This window comes from Podarcis vaucheri, assembly GCF_965113315.1.
Source record: "Podarcis vaucheri genome assembly, chromosome: 8".
Taxonomy (NCBI): Eukaryota; Metazoa; Chordata; class Lepidosauria; order Squamata; family Lacertidae; genus Podarcis; species Podarcis vaucheri.
In genome coordinates, this window is record NC_138766.1 from 56861739 (window position 1) to 56879453 (window position 17715).

At 42.9% G+C, this 17715-nt stretch overlaps 1 protein-coding gene across 1 annotated transcript in view; it reads left to right on the forward strand.

The window, feature by feature from the left end:
* The first annotated feature begins 3944 nt into the window (after positions 1 to 3944).
* The window catches only part of FAM110B (family with sequence similarity 110 member B), a 73378-nt gene continuing 59607 nt past the window's right edge, over positions 3945 to 17715 (forward strand). Inside the window, exon 1 of the mRNA XM_082233929.1 lies at positions 3945 to 4625. The gene's annotated coding sequence lies outside the window, so the exon portion shown is untranslated. The remainder of the gene's footprint in view (positions 4626 to 17715) is intronic.

The following is a 17715-nucleotide window of genomic DNA, read 5'->3' on the forward strand; positions in this document are numbered from 1 at the left end:
ACAAGACATGTCCAAGTCCCCCTTCTCCGTCTCCTTCCAGAAGAAAACACTAACTCAATAGGTACTGTCCTCTTGTAAAAGTGTATAATGTGGAGTTTGCATTTTTTTAAATGGGCAGACTTGGAGTTTCATGGCTCAGCAGGAAGTAATGTGCAGGAGATTCCTTACACAATAATTTCCTAAATATCTAAACTCCCCATTATACTTTCACAGGTAGACAGTACCTATTTAGTGTTTTCTTCTGGAAAGAGACAGAGACCTAGCTAATACATGCCCTGTGCTGTATAGAGGATAACCTCAATTTTCATGAGTCTCTATCCTTTTGGATCTGTTCTTGGGATAGGGGCCTTGGGTCAATCCCTTTTCCTCCAGCTCCTCTCACTTTGTCATCCAAGTCACAACCCAGTTGGGTGAGCCTCTGCTGACCGGCAGTAGGGCACTGTGCTTTTGACCTGTTCTAGCTGTCCTACAATTACACAATTGCACTCATTTCACACACTAGCAAGGTCATGCTTAAAATTCTACAAGGCAGGCTCAAGCAGTATGTGGACCGAGAACTCCCAGAGGTGCAAGCTGGATTTAGAAGAGGCAGAGGAACCAGAGACCAAATTGCAAACATGTGCTGGATTATGGAGAAAGCTAGAGAGTTCCAGAAAGACATCTACTTCTGCTTCATTGACTATGCAAAAACCTTTGACTGTGTTGACTACAGCAAACTATGGCAAGTTCTTAAAGAAATGGGAGTGCCTGATCACCTCATCCGTCTCCTGAGAAATCTCTATGTGGGACAAGAAGCTACAGTTAGAACTGGATATGGAACAACTGATTGGTTCAAAATTGGGAAAGGAATACGACAAGGCTGTATATTGTCTCCCTGCTTATTTAACTTATATGCAGAATTCATCATGCGAACGGCTGGGCTGGATGAATCCCTAGCCGGTGGAAGACAGGAGTGCCTGGCGTGCTCTGGTCTATGGGGTCACGAAGAGTCGGACATGACTAAACGACAGCAAGCTGTCCTACCTGTGTCAGCATACACAACTTGGGAGAAGCCAAGTTAGGACCAAAAATGGAAAGAGCAATAAAATCAACACACAACAACAAGCATGCCATTAGACTATCTTCCATATCTTATTCATCTCAAAGGGACACGTGGAGGAGTGGTACCCAATCCCACCACCCAAATCTGGAAGCAATTCACTAGATTTGTTTTTTTCTGCTGGAAGCATGGTTTTGGTACCAAAGCAGGTTATGGATTCGTCATTGGCTCTTGAATCCACCTATAGATTCCAAAACTGTTTGGTTCCCAAAGCTTGTAAATCTATTATAATACAGAAATCCTGCAACTAAATCCTGCAAGATAAATCATACATTAAAAATGGAGTAAAAGTTTATATATATATAGTAAGGCTAAGCCACAGCATTTAAATTTTATAGTGTTTATCCTAATCTAGAGGTCCTGAGATTTGCAAAACGAAACATGATAAGATGTGGCAAGAAGCACAGCCACATTGTGTCATTGTGTGTATTTGAACAAAACAGTGAAGATTTATCATAGAGTTAGGAGGATTAGCAATAAAGCTTTGCCATGTTCTTCAAAATCAGTCATATTAACAGCAGCTTTGCGAGACATCTGTGCAGTATGCTGTAGATGAAATACAAATAAATACACATAAAGAAAGCGATTATCACTTCTATAAGACTCCCAACCTAATGCTTTATACCCACAACACCCCTAATTAGATAATTAATGGTCTCATTTTATGGACAGGAAAATGAGGCTTAGCCAGTGACTTGTCTAGACCAGCTTTCCCCCTCCCCTACTGGTTCTGCAGGCTAGGGATGATGGGAGTTATAGTCCAACAACATCTGGAGAGGGGACCCAAGGTTGGGAAAGTCCAGTCTAGGCAACTAGAAAGTCCATGGGTGAAAGGGATTTGAACCCCCAAAAAAATTCTGTGGTGCAACATACACAATGAAACATGATTCAGGTAAGTAGCTGAATAAGTGTGCATGCACACGAAAGCTTATACCCAGAACAAACTTAGTTGGTCTCTAAGGTGCTACTGGACAATTTATTTATTTATTTCAAAATGAAACATGATGTTCTCAAAAAGTGCAAGTTGAATTAGAACACTCATATGCTTAAATATGTGTTATTAAGACACTTCTGCATTCTAACCACTGCAGTGGGAACTTCGTCATTCTAGTCCCCAGCATACTTCCATTCTGGGAAAAGTCTAGAGAGCCATAGAAGCAGACTAGAAAATGAACAGAGTGTCCCTACTCCATACAGAGCTCCTTCACTACAAACATATCTATAGGTGCCACCTGTGGAACGCTGAACAGCATAGGGTGGGATGGTCATGGCTTCCCTTTATGGGAAGATGGTTTGGCTTCCTACAGGATAACTTGCATGAGGGAGTTGTTCTGAGGTGGTTTGGCCTTTAGCAGCAGGCACAGGTTATACTTTCCTGCACTTCCGCTTCGATTGGTGCAAGCTGCCCTTGCTATATTTTAATCAATATAAGCTTTAAACATATTCCTTAAGACTGCTGCATGCAGCTAAGGTTTTCATTTGAGCTGCGAAGACTTCCGAGGAACTATATTTTTATTATCAAACCTAATTGTCACTTGTCACCCAAAGGGTCTCCCAGCAATTCACATTTAAAAAATATACATATATATAGAGAGAACTATGTGCTATACATAGAAAGGTTGGGAATAATGTAACACATTAATATTCTATACAACATAGTGGAAAATCAAATACAATTTAGGTAGATTGACCTTTGCTGCAGCCTGATAGGCTGCTTTGTATCCCCTTCCATGCAAAGCCCCACCAATGACTTGAAATACTGACTACACTACAGGACTGTCATAAACGACATCTTCAACCATGGTCTCCCATCCTGAAATAGCAGGCTAAGAGATTGCATTTTTACTGGAATTGCATTGGCAGGGCCTTTTCATACATTTTTTTTTATAAGGAGGGGGGAGGAACCCAAATGAAGCATGGTAGTAACAAGTCAGTATATACAGTGGTACCTCGGGTTAAGAACTTAATTCGTTCTGGAGGTCCATTCTTAACCTGAAACTGTTCTTAACCTGAAGCACCACTTTAGCTAATGGGGCATCTAGCTGCCGCTGCGCCGCCAGAGCACAATTTCTGTTCTCATTCTGAAGCAAAGTTCTTAACCGGAGGTACTGTTTCTGAATTAGCAGAGTCTGTAACCTGAAGCGTCTGTAACCTGAAGTGTCTGTAACCCGAGGTACCACTGTAATTTTAATGGGACTTAGGTTGCAATCCTACTTCCATTTACCAGGGAGTAAGTCCTATTAAATTCAATAGTGTCTGCTTCCAAGTAGACATAGACTGCAGTCTATGTACACTGTAAGTATATCTGACCCCAATGACATATGCCTTGGCCATTGGCTCATTATTTACAAATCACGGATACCAACCATCCATAGAGAGTGTGAATAATTCCGTTTCCTAGGGCCAGCTTTAAACTGACTGTATACAGTACTGCAATGAGTTTCAAATTGGCATCATAGCCTGGGGGGGGGGGGGAGAGAGAGGTTAAAGCAACACCAGGCCAAACCAAGAACTGGTTCAGGCCACACAAAACCAGTGTGAGAACACACCCTCTTTCTCAAGCTTTAATCCTATACTCTTTTTTTTTTAACCTGAGAGTAAACTTCAACTGAACCGATGTTACTTCGGAGGAAAAGCGCAGAGGCTTTTAGGCTGATAGTTCTCAGGGGAGGGCGAGGGCTTGCGCGCAAATCACTTTGCGCAGCTTCGCACATGCTGCTAAAACAACAAAGCCGAATGCGGAAGAATAGATCGTCACAGTTCTCGCAATCCAAATTATGACTGGTTTAAAGGGAAAGGGGGGGGGACCTTTCCCTGGCTTACTATTCATTTATTTGGACGCCTGCATTGGCTGGCTGCCTTCTCTCTCTTCCTCCCCCCACACGTCTTGGTCCAAACCCAGAGCATTGCCTTTAAAAAGAAAGAAAAGGGAGGGGATGGCGAGAGCGCCGCTTTCTCGGCAGCGTCTGCTCCGTTACACGGAGGGGGCCGATTCAAGCCTATTGTGTGCGGGCAGCAGCATCCCCCGCCCCGCCCCCTTCCCCATTTCAGCCTGGACCAAACCATCCCGAAGTCGAGGGGGCCCCGAGAGGCAGCGGGGAAAGGAGCATGCCAGCCCCTTGGCCCAGCCCCGCTCTCCCGAGAGCTCAAGGCCGGAGCTCGAACCGGGGCTTCTGGCTGCTTTTTGGCTAGACCCTGCGAGGCCGCCCATGGAGAAAAGGCAGCCCCGGAGCAAGGCAGCTTCTTTCCCTCGACTCCCCCTCCGCGTTGGCGAGGCAGTGGGAAGGACGGAGCTCGGCGCCGTCGCCGCAGCCAGCGGCTCTAGCTGTGGCAGCAGCAGCAGCAGCTCGGTCGTGGGAGAGTTTCATTCAGCGCGTGGAGGGAGCCCCGCGGGCGCCGGCGGGACGGCTTAGCGGGCTGCGCTGCTCCCGCGCCCCCTCAGCGGTTCGCCGCCTCGTCTCCCCTTTCCGCGGGAGCTGGCGTCGCCTGGCGCGGGGCTTGGTATCTCTGAGGAGAGGCGCGGCAGGTAAGGGTGCTTCTGAGAGAAACGGAGAGAGGGAAGCCGGGCGCCTCGGGACCGGTGGCGGCGGCGGCGGAAGAATCCCGGAGGGGTGTGTGGAGAAGGGTAGCTGGCTGTCTGTCGCGCTCGTTGTCTGGCGCAGCTACAGCTCCGTCTCGTCTGCCCTCCCCAACCCCCTCACATCTCGGCTGCTCTGACTGGAGTGCCTGTGCCTTGTTTTGTTGCAATGGCCATAAGCACAGGCAAGCAAGCCAGCAAGCAATGCTGCTGCCCGTTGAAATAGCAGCAGCTGAGTCCTTTGGGAAAGGTGGGGGGGGGGCGCTTGCTTTGTGCATGCGCCAGCCACCTGGACTGAGCCCTCCCCACCCCCTCTCCAAAAGGGCATTGTTTGGTCGGTTCTTCCAGTCTCTCGGAGATATTTGGGTTAGACGCAGGAAGTGGGGGCAGGTTTTGGGGGGAGGTTGCTCGTGTAAACGGGGTTTGTACTGCAGAGAGGAGGGTGGGTTATCTGAGTGTGCGTAGAGGGAGGGAGGCTTGTTTCCTTGCAGATCTCCAGAGATGGAAGTAATTCCAGGAGAACAGCAAAAGGTTGGATACCCAGAGCTGCCAAGAGGATTCAGTTGGTTGCTGAGATCCAGGTGCAGCAGGTCTGGTTCCAAAGTCTTGCTAGTATCACCGTTGCATCCCGAGGCTGGGATCACGTGCATACTTACTTGGGGATGCCTGAACTTGGACTGAAGACAGCCAAAGTTGGGGGGAGCTGCTTTGAACGAACATCCTCCCCGCCCCAAATAATTGCTACAGTTTGCTTGAGAGCACCAGCACCACACTTGTGATGATCAGTCTCTCTTCACCTTAGGTGAGATTATTTTTGAGTAAGCATGCACAGGAATAGGCTGTATGGCTCCTGGGAATATGTAGGTTGTGAATAGTTCGCTTTTGGCATTGTGCGTGGCAGTCCTGTACATGTTTACTCAGAAGCCATACTCATTGGAGTTTACTCCCTATTAAGTATTTTTAGGGTTTCAGCTTTAATGTCATTCTCTCTCTCTCTCTATAATAGTTCAGCAGTGTTTTTGGTTGCAGTCCTAGGAACATTTACTTGGGGAGTAAGTGGAACTGAGCACAGTGGGACTTGCTTCCAAGTAAACATCCATAGGGTTGCATTATTGGAGGACAACTGTGTTTTCACATTTGAGGTGCACCTGTTAGGTGGGAACTGGAGTTGCAGTTGCAATAACTAAATTGTGTTAAGGCAGTATCCTAGACTTCTAGTAATGGCACGGATCCAGAGGAGGACTTTTCACACAGGCTTTCCTTACCTAAAACATCCATGATACATGCCTACCAAACTTCTTTCATCAATGTCGTTTCATCTTAGTGCAGGTCCTTGTAATGGCAGCATTATGATCTCAGTCTCATCCATAGATGCAATATAGTGGTTAGGAGTATAAGTTGTGATGTGGGAAGTTTCTACTTAAAATCTCATCTAATTTATGGGGGGGGGACTTTCTCCCTCCCCTTTTAGAATCATATAATTGTAGAGTTGGAAGGGACTCTGAGGGTCACCTAGTTCATAGGCAGGTGGCCCGTATGGGGCTCAAACTCATGACCTTGGCATTATCAACACCATTCTCTAACCACCTGAGCTAACTGAGCCCATTTGTAGTGTGGGGATAAGAATACAGTAATGGCCTACTGCATAGGGCTGTTATAGTAACTTTTAAGAAAACATGAAATATTCAATCAGTTAGGCAACAGGTTATATACTAGAACTACTTAGATATGAATGGGCCTCATGAAGAGGGTATGTAAAATTCTTGCTTGTGGTGGCATTCTATATAGTAGGCTTAAAAACCCTTCTAGGGAATCCTGGTGTTTTTGGAGAACTCATCAGTGCATTCTTTAGTGAGAAGACCTGTAATGCTAGACAAAGTTCATTACATTTAGTCCTCCATTATTGATCTTTTTTTCCTGAACAGTTTTGCCAGAAGATGTTGGGTGCATTTAAGGCACGCTTATGGGTTCACATAAGATAACAGTGGAACTCAAAATTTGTGGCCAGTGCCTGATGATTACAGCGCATGATCTCCCACAACAGAGATGTGGACCCGTGTCTGTCCAAGTATTGCTGAACTACAACTCCCATTATTCCTGACCATTGGTCATAACTGACTGGAATTGATGGGAGTTTTAGGTCAGCAGTATTTGGAGGGTCACAGGTTCCCCAGCCTTGCAAGTAAACAAGAACTTTTTGGTCATGTGCCAATGTTCTGTAGCAAGTATGTAGTTGTATGTATTCCCAGCAGATAAGTTGATGCAGAAGAGGTTTCCTGAAGGCAGAGAGTTCTGCCTATAAGAGACTCTCCATGCCCATTCCACGTGCTGCCTTGTTTGTAGAGCATCTCTTGCCTTCTGCAAAACCATTTTTCGCTGCTATCCACATGTGGGCTGCAACATTTGAATGGACCTTTTAGTAGCTTTGTGAACATGGAAGCAAAAATGTTTTGCATTTTTTAAAAAATCTCACTGGTATCAAGAAAAATTGCATTAATAAGCATTTGACTTCAGGATATGTTATGAGCAGCAAACTCAGTGGAAAAAACTATTGAGCCAGTGCAAATATAAATCCAGGTTAGTTCTTCCTTACATCAAGAATTTGTCATGGGCCTGTTGTAATTCATTGAGCAATTTTGCTTCACTTAAATGGTCCTGAGTAAGCTGCTCCTTACAGGACCATTGAAAAGCTGTTAATAAAATTTAAAACTATAACAACACTGGCCTAGAAAGATTACATATTTATGACTTGATTTTGGGGTTGTCCAATGTGCTTCAATTCTTTTATGATGAATGAATAAACACAAGGTTCCTTCCTCTAACCCAGACTTCTGTCCTGTTCCAAATCTGGTACACATCTGTCACAACACTACATGAAATTAGGCTCCTATGAGGCTAACTTTTTAAATAAAAGGTTGGTAACTGGTCAGATTTCAAAGCGATGCTCTTTCTTTTCAGAGAGGCGAACCTAGTGGGGCCAAAATGCTAAAAAGGTACATAGAGACTATAATTCCTTATATATTCTCTAGCTCTTTAGAGGTTGTTTTGTTACTGGTAGGATATCAGTCAACTGAGCACTGGTTTCACAGTAGTCAAATATATGTCATGTATCCTTTTTATGGAAATGGCGATGTACCTTTTTTATTTGAATTATGATGTCTCCTGATAGGAAATGCAAGAACGAGAGCTCCTTGCTGCACCCTGCCACCGTCAGCTTCAGGAATGCCAGGGTCCTAAGTCTTAACCATTTGTAAAATGATCAGACAGTTGTGATGGAGGTAGCAAATAATGAAATGGGGGCGGGGGAATCTCTTGGTTGCTACAACAATGTGACATGAAATTCCAGCAGATCAATCAAGGCAGCTTGCTCCTTCATGATAGTGGAAAGGGTGGAGACTTCCTTATGGATCAGCCATAGTGGCAGAAATTATTGTGTTGCTGCTAGTGTGGAATGGAATTGGTCAGAATCAACTTTCCAAGAGCCAGAAATCAGTTTCAAGCCTTCCATTGTCGTAAGACTGCTATCGGCATATCTCAGTTTTAAGTTGTGAAGAATGCCTGATTAAGACTTGTGTCAGTGAGCAGGAGTATACATGAGGAGGGTGGGGGATACTGATGAGAAAGGTGATGATACTGAAGCATCTGAGTTGGATAATATGAAGCAAAAATGCTTGTGTTGGCCTGACGTCTGCTTAGTGTAACCTTCATCACATTTAAAATCTGGCTTTTGCTGTGCATTCAACATGTGTGTTTCATATGCACTCTGTATTTTATTTGTTTAACTTCATTTTTTAAAATAACTCTTTGGGCTCTTCCTGGGGATCCATGATGAAAACTAAGAACTCTTTATTTTCTTCAGTATTATGTACCTTTGTATTTACAGAATGTTATTGGTAATTTCCCTTAAAATAGTTAACTATTTTATTTCATCATGTCATAATAACAGTTGATGGACTTGGTTCTGTTTTTTAGGTGATGTCAGTGTCTCATGCACACTTCTATTAAGTTGATTATTTAAATACTTGTCTACTCTTTGATAATATTTGACTGGTCAATTGAGCAATATTCCTTTACCAATGAGTTGCCTGAAATCTTGTATTTCATTTGATAATGTTATGTTCTCAGAAGCATGATAATAATTTGCCCTATGTTGAGGTGGAATAGTAATTGATAAATCATAGTGGTTGATTATAAGATACATCCATTAAAATTTCATTTCTAGTACAATCTGTATTATTAGCAGAGCAGACAGGTAACCCATTATTTTGTAGCTGGTCAAATGGAATCAAATATCTGTAAAAGCCTATCGAAAGAGAGATGTATTTCAGCTGACACGGAAAAGTGAACTGTTGATGCTTGGAGAGCATTCCATAGTTGGGCTGCCACCACAGAGAAAACTGTATCCTGTTCACTACACAATGTTTCTTATGTGGTAATGGGACATTGAGAAGCCACCCCGCTTAAGCTTAAGCTTCTTTGACAAAAAGGCAGGAGAAAAGTGCAGTAAAATAAATAAATGTATACATTGCAAGACAACAAGTTGCAGTCATATATATATCCATTTATGTTTTTAGAGCATTGTGATGTATTCAAGATCCCAGATTAAGAAAGTCTGTGCTGAGGTGTTTGCCATGCAGTGTCAGTACTCCAAGATCATGGCAGCAAAGGATTTTTTTAGTCTTGAATCCTCAAACTTCAAAAAATCATGTAAAACCTTTAGGATGACTTTCGTGGAACAAGGTCTATTTTCACCCTCATATCTGAATGCTGGCTTTTGTACTTCCATGCAGATTCAGAAGTAAGCTTTGCATAGATGAGTGGAACTTGAGATTAGGACTCTATGGAAATACTTGATGTGAAAATTAATGACCATGGTTATTGCTTTGAATCTAACCTTCAAAACCCCTATTTGCAACTCAGCTGGACGGGCAAATTCAGGCTAAACATTTTTGCATTAGTTTCTGTTGGTTTCTTTGTTACACAGATCTCTTCTTGTTGTTTTCTGGGCTAGTTTTACTCTCTAGAGTAGCAACTCCCAAACTGTGTTCCACAGGCAACTACAGTGGTACCCCTGGTTAAGAACTTAATTCGTTCTGGAGGTCTGTTCTTAACCTGAAACTGTTTTTAACCTGAGGTACCACTTTAGCTAATTGGGCCTCCTGCTGCGGCTGCCACACAATTTCTGTTCTCATCCTGAAGCAAAGTGCTTAACCCAAGGTATTATTTCTGGGTTAGTGGAGTCTGTAACCTGAAGCATCTGTAACCTGAAGCGTCTGTAACCTGAAGCGTCTGTAACCACTGTAGTTGTCCACGAGCTTCATTCAGGTGGTACACAACATATCTGTGAAGAACAGTTACAATTTGAATTCCATAAAATTTGATGGCATTCAAATTCTGTTACAATAAAATGCATTACAGTGGTACCTCGATTTAACAACAGCCCTGTTTAAGAATGCCGCAAAACTGGAAATAGTATCCTGGTTTGTGTACTTTACCTCAGTCTAAAACAGAAACTGAACAGTGCAAGGGCACCAGCGGCAGGAAGCCTCATTAGGGAACGCACATCTCGGTTTAAGAACAGTTTCAGTTTAAGAATGGACTTCCGGAACAGATTAAGTTCGTAAACCGAGGTACCACTGTATAAGAAAATAAGAATCAATAAAAATACAATTAAAGATCATACAGCATCTAACAAAGTGCATTACAGTTGCTACAACAGGCAGAAAACAAGGTTCTGCCAGGAACCTTAGCACTTTTCAAGTGGTTCATGGCGAAAGGAAGTTTGGGAACCACTGCTCTGCAGGAGCCAACTAAAGCATGCCTGATTTCTTTTGGCTACAGCCCATTATGTAGAAAGGATTTTCCATGTGGACATCTATGCAGCTTTGTGGTCTGTTCTGTCAACGGAAATAATGTACATTCAGTTAGAAGGAAATATAATAAGCACACAACGTATGCACATTTAACTTGTGCATATTCCGCTTTATGTGCTTGGCAAAAAACAAACAAATAAGGGGTGGAAAGGGGTCAGTGTCTGGGGGGGGAGGAGACTTTGGCAATCCCACCTGCCATTGAACCCATGACCATATGCAATTTTGGCTTTAGGCATGATCCCCAGAACTATAGTGAATGTTGAGAAATCTGTCTAGTTACAAATAATGCCCTGCACTTATCAATATTCATATTATATTGCCATTGGTATTCCAGGTGACACCAATTGCATACATTCATCTGTATAGACATGCTTTCCTTTCTTCTGTTTGTGTTTACTCTTGATGCCACATGACATTTTGATCCTAAACAGTCTTACCTCTTGTTTGCTTACTATCAAATCAACTGTGTGAGATATTAAAGATTTGTATTGCAGCAAAATTAAGCATTTGCAAAAGCCTCAAAGTAATACTGATTTAAGGTAGTCTTTTAATGTCTATTCATGGCTGTTTTTATAGTCATAAGACTGCAAATCTATTGTTGCCTCCTTTTTATTTAATTTAATTATAAGACAAGTAGATACCATTTCTTTCTCTTCCTGCCCACAGCAAAACTCAACCTATACTACTGCAACAAAACTGTCTTTGTTTTTATGAATCTGTGAAATTGTGTATCTCCAAGAGCAATCCTTCCTTTCAGGAAGAGACTGTTCCGTTTAGGTCAAAAGTGACAAAATTAGGAACTGGTGACACAGCATTTGCTTACTCTGTAGTCTCACTGTTAGTAAAATAAAATACACCCCACTCTCAAGTTCCATGAATTAAAACATAAGCTTTGTAGAAATGAGATAAAACAAAGCTCCCCCTCCTCACTTTTAATCAATGTAAAATTTAGCATGAAATTGGAGAAGATAAAAGGCTTACGTTTAAGGAGTTACCCCTTTGAGTTTAGAAGTATAGCTGAACTGCTAGCTTGACAACTTTTTACATTTTCCCTCACTGTAATGTGGTTTGGGGCTACATAATGGAAATGTTATTTATACATGCCTGGTTGCAGCCTTGCAGGTGCAAATAGTAAAGAAATCCATTTGATCCATGCCTTGCACTTACTGTACTTTTCTGTGTATAATATGCCCCCATGTATAAGACGCTCCCTGTTTTGGGGGACTAAAATTAAAGAAAATGGGGAAAGATTGCCAAAAATCACTCGCCCAACTGACAAACGCTAACAATCGTGACACCCACCAAATTGCCAAAGCCAATCCAAAGCTGCCCTTGCCGCATCCGCTAATAACCCACCCATTTGACAAAGCAGCAGCCAATCCAAAGCAGCCCTTGCAGCAGACTCCATTCACCAATCGCCCCTCTGCACTACCCATGTATAAGAGCCCCCCATTTTTAACTTTCTTTTAGTGTAAAAAACCTTTGTCTTATACACAGAAAAGTACAGTATATTGAGCAAATTTTAAACATGGGCATGCCATTGGGTTGCAACCCTGCGCCTTCTTCCACCTGCAAGAAATCCTGCTGATTATTATTATTATTTTAATGGCCACCCCCTACCATGATACTCACTGCTTGAACTGATAACAAGCTGCTGCCAATATGGGGAGGGGCAGTCATGTGAGGAGTAACATTGTGTACAGATGTGCTTGCAGCTGCTTGTTAAATATCACTGGGCACTGAGTTCTTAGTATACTGAGAAGAATGTTCATGTATGTATATTTGTAGTGATAAAAAAGTGCCATGAATTTAGTGTGGTTCCTTCATCCCTTTGATGTCCGTGTTTTTGGCATGTGTTTTCAGGAAAGAGACTTGTTTGATGAATCATAAAGGATTTCCTATCACTAATATGATACGATAATTTACAAGTTCAGATAGGATATTTATTTCTCTGGAGCCAATGAATGTTCCTTACTCTCTTCTCACCCCCCTCCAAAAAAAAAAAAAAAAGGTTGTCTAATTCTGACTTCTTTTATTTTTCATTGAGAAACCAATGAATCCAAATCCTTAATATATGGGACTGATGTTTAAGGCTGCAGTCCTACAAACACATTGTGAGTGGGTGGCAGCCTGGGTTCTCATGGCTGAGTAACTGGGTGAATATTTTGCCATGGACTCACTTTTCCAGCTTTAAACATTAAAGTTATCAAACCAGTTCAATTAAAATGTAATCCTCATAAGGGGAAAAGGAACCGCATTGACATAACTCGTTCCAGATGTGCTTACCAATAGGCTCTTTCTTTCTCAGGCTTGGGATTTAGCCAGGTTCATCCGCTCTGTGCCTGTTTTTGGTCAGTTCCTGGGAAATCGGGAAGAGCAGCTAGTGTGGGAAAAGGCAAATGCTGATGAAATTTTGTATTCGCGAAGTGTCAGTGAGGAAAGTGGACAACAGAGATGAGAAGCATTAATGAAAGTCTCTTATAGTAACTATGACAGGATAGCACTCCAAACTGCTATATCATGTTCTTGTGTTAAGATACTGTATCTTCACTGCTGGGGTCGGGAACCTTGGGTCCAGAGGCCAAATGGGCCTTTCTGTCTAGCCTTGGAACTCTCCTCGGGCCACACCTACTCACCAACTCTGCTTCCCACCCTTGTTGAGTGCTCTTGTCTGGTTGGAATGTGTCCTAGAACTCCAATAACAACTCTTTCTTATCTGGATGGAAAATAGAGGTGGATGTGTGTAGAAATTAGCCTACTGTCAGTAAATGCTTCTTCCCTTGTTCCAGCCACTTTTTCCTTTGGTCCCACCCACCACTTGCGTATGGGGGCTTGGAAACAGCTTTCCCACCTTTGCTTTACTTGGAGGTCTTAGTTGGTCCAGCTGTAGTATTGTTCAACTGGCAAAGGGAACAGAGACAGAGTTGGGAGGGCTGAAGCTTATTTTCGGTTTTGGAGCCTTAGATTGTGTGCCTAGATCAGGGGTCTGCAACCTTTAAGACCCTGGAGCCGCGGCAAAGGTGTAAAAGAGCCACATGTGGCTCCGGAGCCGCGGGTTGCAGACCCCTGGCCTAGATAGCTCAGTTGGCTAGAGCATGGTGCTGATGACACCAAGGCTTCAGGTTCAATCCCCATATGGGACAGCTGCATGACAGAAGGTTGGACTAGATGATCCCCAGGGTCCTTTCCAACTCTATAATTCTATGATACTAGTGAAATACTTTTAATTGTGTGCTCCCCTCTTAAGTATACAGTGTGTGTGTCACATTAATGCTTGCACTCTCTTGTGAGTTGTATTTTTAAAACCATAATTCTAAATAGTGATGCTCAGGGTTCAACAATGTTGCTCACCCCAGGGACTGAGTATGCTCAAAGCTTTCTCTGAAACTTGGAGCTGCAGAGGTGAAAGAATAAAGCCTGTTGCCTCCCCAACCTCAAATTTCCACTGAAGCTTGGGATTTGTTTTGGTCCTACACTTGCCTGGTGTGTTCTATGTCCCCTGGAGTAAGGACTCCTAGCTCAGAGTCTGCATTAGGTAGAACATGAGTTTTCATGTTGTGTTTCAGAGGTGTATCATGAGGTAAGGGGTTAAGGTAGTGTGGTCATAGTAACAACAAATTATTGGTTACAGCATCTAGAGAACAAGCTGCCTTCAGGTCAATTTTGAAGCAGCTTGATGTATTGGAGTGTTCTCAGCAAGCTTTAGGAGAAAACTTTTTTGTTGGACAGTTCTTCCTGGCTTGTAGTGTTATTTCATGCATACTGATGGTGCCTAATACATATTTCTATCACATTGAAGTGTAGTTTGGGTTGATACTCCCAAGTATTATTGTTATTATGGAGAGTACAGATGCAGCAACAGAATCTCAGTTGCAACAGCTGTTCAGAATCTCTCCAGTTGTTGTCCATGCAGCACAACATTGCCTTGCAATTTTACATATTTATTTATTTATTTATTTATTTATTTATTTATTGAATTTAGTTATTGAATATAGTTTTCTTGCAATCTGTGAGAGTTCACTTGATAATAAGGAGTTAACATATGAAGAATCAATGCCCATTTCTCCCAAAAAAGCAGCTCACTTTCACCACCTGGTTGACTGACTATGTGTGCACAGCGTCTCACTTTAGGTTCCAATCCACATAATAAGTTCAGGAGGAAATTGTTGTTGATTAATCATACAGCCAAATGTATATGGTTTTGTATACTAAAAAAGGAAATTAGGAACTTTGGATACACTGTTAATTCAAAAGTGAATTCCAGTATAGATCTGTTTCTCTGATGCTGATGAATTTGGCTTTCAAAATATGTTTCAGAATAACACAATAGGAGATTTATTATATGATCATTTAAGGTTTTTTGAGGGAGAGCCACAGGTTCAACATCTCTGTTAGAAGGCCTTTTCAATTTAGATTCTATTACTTTGGGGTGGTTTTTTTAAAAAGCCCCGAATTTTTGTGTTAGCTTTGTTTCTGGGGTTTTTAAAAAATCATTATAAAAATAAATGAGATTATGAGAATGCAAACTATTTTTGATAGCCCAACGTTTAATCTGTTGCACAGATAATATATATTAATATCAAAGCTGTTATAAATAAAACAAAAATCCAACAAGCATCTCTGTTGGAAGTTAAATCTAGATATACTACTGTGCTGGGGATGCCTACATGTAAACATTTAATTAAACAACAGTAAGAGAAAGAAGAAATCAAATAAGTTTGAAAATAAATCTTTAACCTTAGTCCAAATAAACCGGATTTTGACCCAAAGTACAAGCACTCTTTCAATTATATGCAATCCAGCAGCAGATTGTAGATATTATTTTAGTTTTACTTGTTCATATCTGTCTAATATAATTCAGTATGTGGTATAATATGTTGCTTCTTCTTCTTCTTTTTAAAATGCAGTCTCTTTCCTTCTTGTAGCTAGGAAAAAAAATCTAGGTCAAAGAGATGCTGTCTTATTAATAACTTAGGGCACCGTTCAACAGAAATTATCTTCAGTGGCTTCCTAGCTTCTCTGTTTCATATCCATTGTTCTGAGACCCTTGCTTCTGACCTTTTCCTCCTCTACAGCCTTCTAAGTTTCATACAGCCAAAGGTTGTGTGACTGTGTGTGTTTATGATTGATTTCTTTGGATTTTTTTCAGCTTTTGTTTCTGCATTTACATTGCTGTTCCTCCAGCAGAAATATTTGCTAGCATGACTCAGTGGCTAAACATATTTTACTCAGAAGCAAGTCCTTTTGATTTAAGTGAGAATAAGGTCTACTTCACATGCACATTACTATATGTTGGCACTGTGACTGTTCCACTGTGGGGTGCCAGGGGGTACCATTCTGTCTCTGAAGCAGTTTAACAGTGCTTAGGGGATTTGGCATACTGTATCATCAAGATGCAAGTGACACGCAGCTCTGTCACAACTGAATAATGTGCAGATGTGCAAGTTCTGAGCCCAGTGCCTGGATACATTGGTGGTCTGCATGAGGGCCACAAGCTGAAGCTGAATGCTGACAAAGCTGAGGCCCGGGCTGTGAGTAGTGGTCCCCAGTTCTGGGAGTTAGTCTCCCTGCTTTGGACTGAGGTGGCTCTCCCTATTAGGGAGCAGGTGTGTGCCCTGGAGGAACTCACCTTTAACACTGGAGCCCCAAGTGCCTGGCTACGAACATTTTTTACAGCTTCATTTGGTGTGCTATCTACTTTTGTATCTGGACAAGGATAGGTTGGCAACAGTGATCCATGCACAGGTAACCTCATGATTAGACTACTGCAGTGTGCTCTCTGTGGCGCTGCCCTTGACATTGGTCTAGAATTGTATGGTTGGAAGGGAACCTGAGGGTCATCTTGTCCAATGCCCCACAATGCAGGAATCCTGCCCACAACCATCCCTGGGTGGGCTTGAACCATTAACCTTGTTAACAGCCATATGCACCAACCCTTTACGCCATGAGGCTTCTGCAGCTGTGCAAAATGCAGTGGTAATGCTGCTAGCTGGAGCAACCTACTATGGACATGTAACACCATTGCTGAAAGAGCAGCAATTGCTGCCAGTTTGCTACCAGGTCAAGTTTAAGGTTTTGTTGTCTTACAAAGCCTTAAGCAGTTTGGAACCTGAAGGAACATGTTCACCCATATAGACTGGCTATTAAGATATTAGGATATGGCCCGTTCGGTTGTTCACAACATGCAGAAGAGCATTTGGCAGAAATCAGGGTGAAGGCTCCCCCCCCCCCGTGGCACCTGGTCCATGGAAGTAAGATGGACACCAATTCTGTTGAGTTTTTGGCACCTCCTGAAAACACAACAGAATTATAATAATATAATAATAATTTATTATTTGTACCCCACCCATCTGGCTGGGTTTCCCCAGCCACTCTGGGCGGCTTCCATAGAAACCAAAAATACACTAAAATATCACACATTAAAAACTTCCCTGAACAGGCCTGCCTTAAGATGTTTTCTGAATGTCAGGTAGTTATTTCTCGCTTTGACATCTGATGGGAGGGCGTTCCACAAGGCAGGCGCCACTACCGAGAAGGCCCTCTGCCTGGTTCCCTGTAGCCTCACTTCTCGCAATGAGGGAACCGCCAGAAGGCCCTCGGCACTGGACCTCAGCGACCAGGCAGAACGATGGGGGTGGAGACGCTCCCGTTTAGGGCCGAAGCCGTTTAGGGCTTTAAAGGTCAACACCAGCACTTTGAATTGTGCTCGGAAACGTACTGGGAGCCAATGTAGGTCTTTCAAGACCGGTGTTATGTGGTCTCGGCGGCCGCCCCCAGTCACCAGTCTAGCTGCCGCATTCTGGATTAGTTGTAGTTTCCGAGTCACCTTCAAAGGTAGCCCCACGTAGAGCACATTGCAGTAGTCCAAGCGGGAGATAACTAGAGCATGCACCACTCTGGCCAGACAGTCCGCGGGCAGGTAGGGTCTCAGCCTGCGTACCAGGTGGAGTTGGTAGACAGCTGCCCTGGATACAGAATTGACCTGCACCTCCATGGACAGCTGTGAGTCCAAAATGACTCCCAGGCTGCGCACCTCGTCCTTCAGGGGCACAGTTACCCTATTCAGGACCAGGGAGTCCTCCACACCAGCCCGCCCCCTGTCCCCCCAAAACAGTACTTCTGTCTTGTCAGGATTCAACTTCAATCCATTAGCCACCATCCATCCT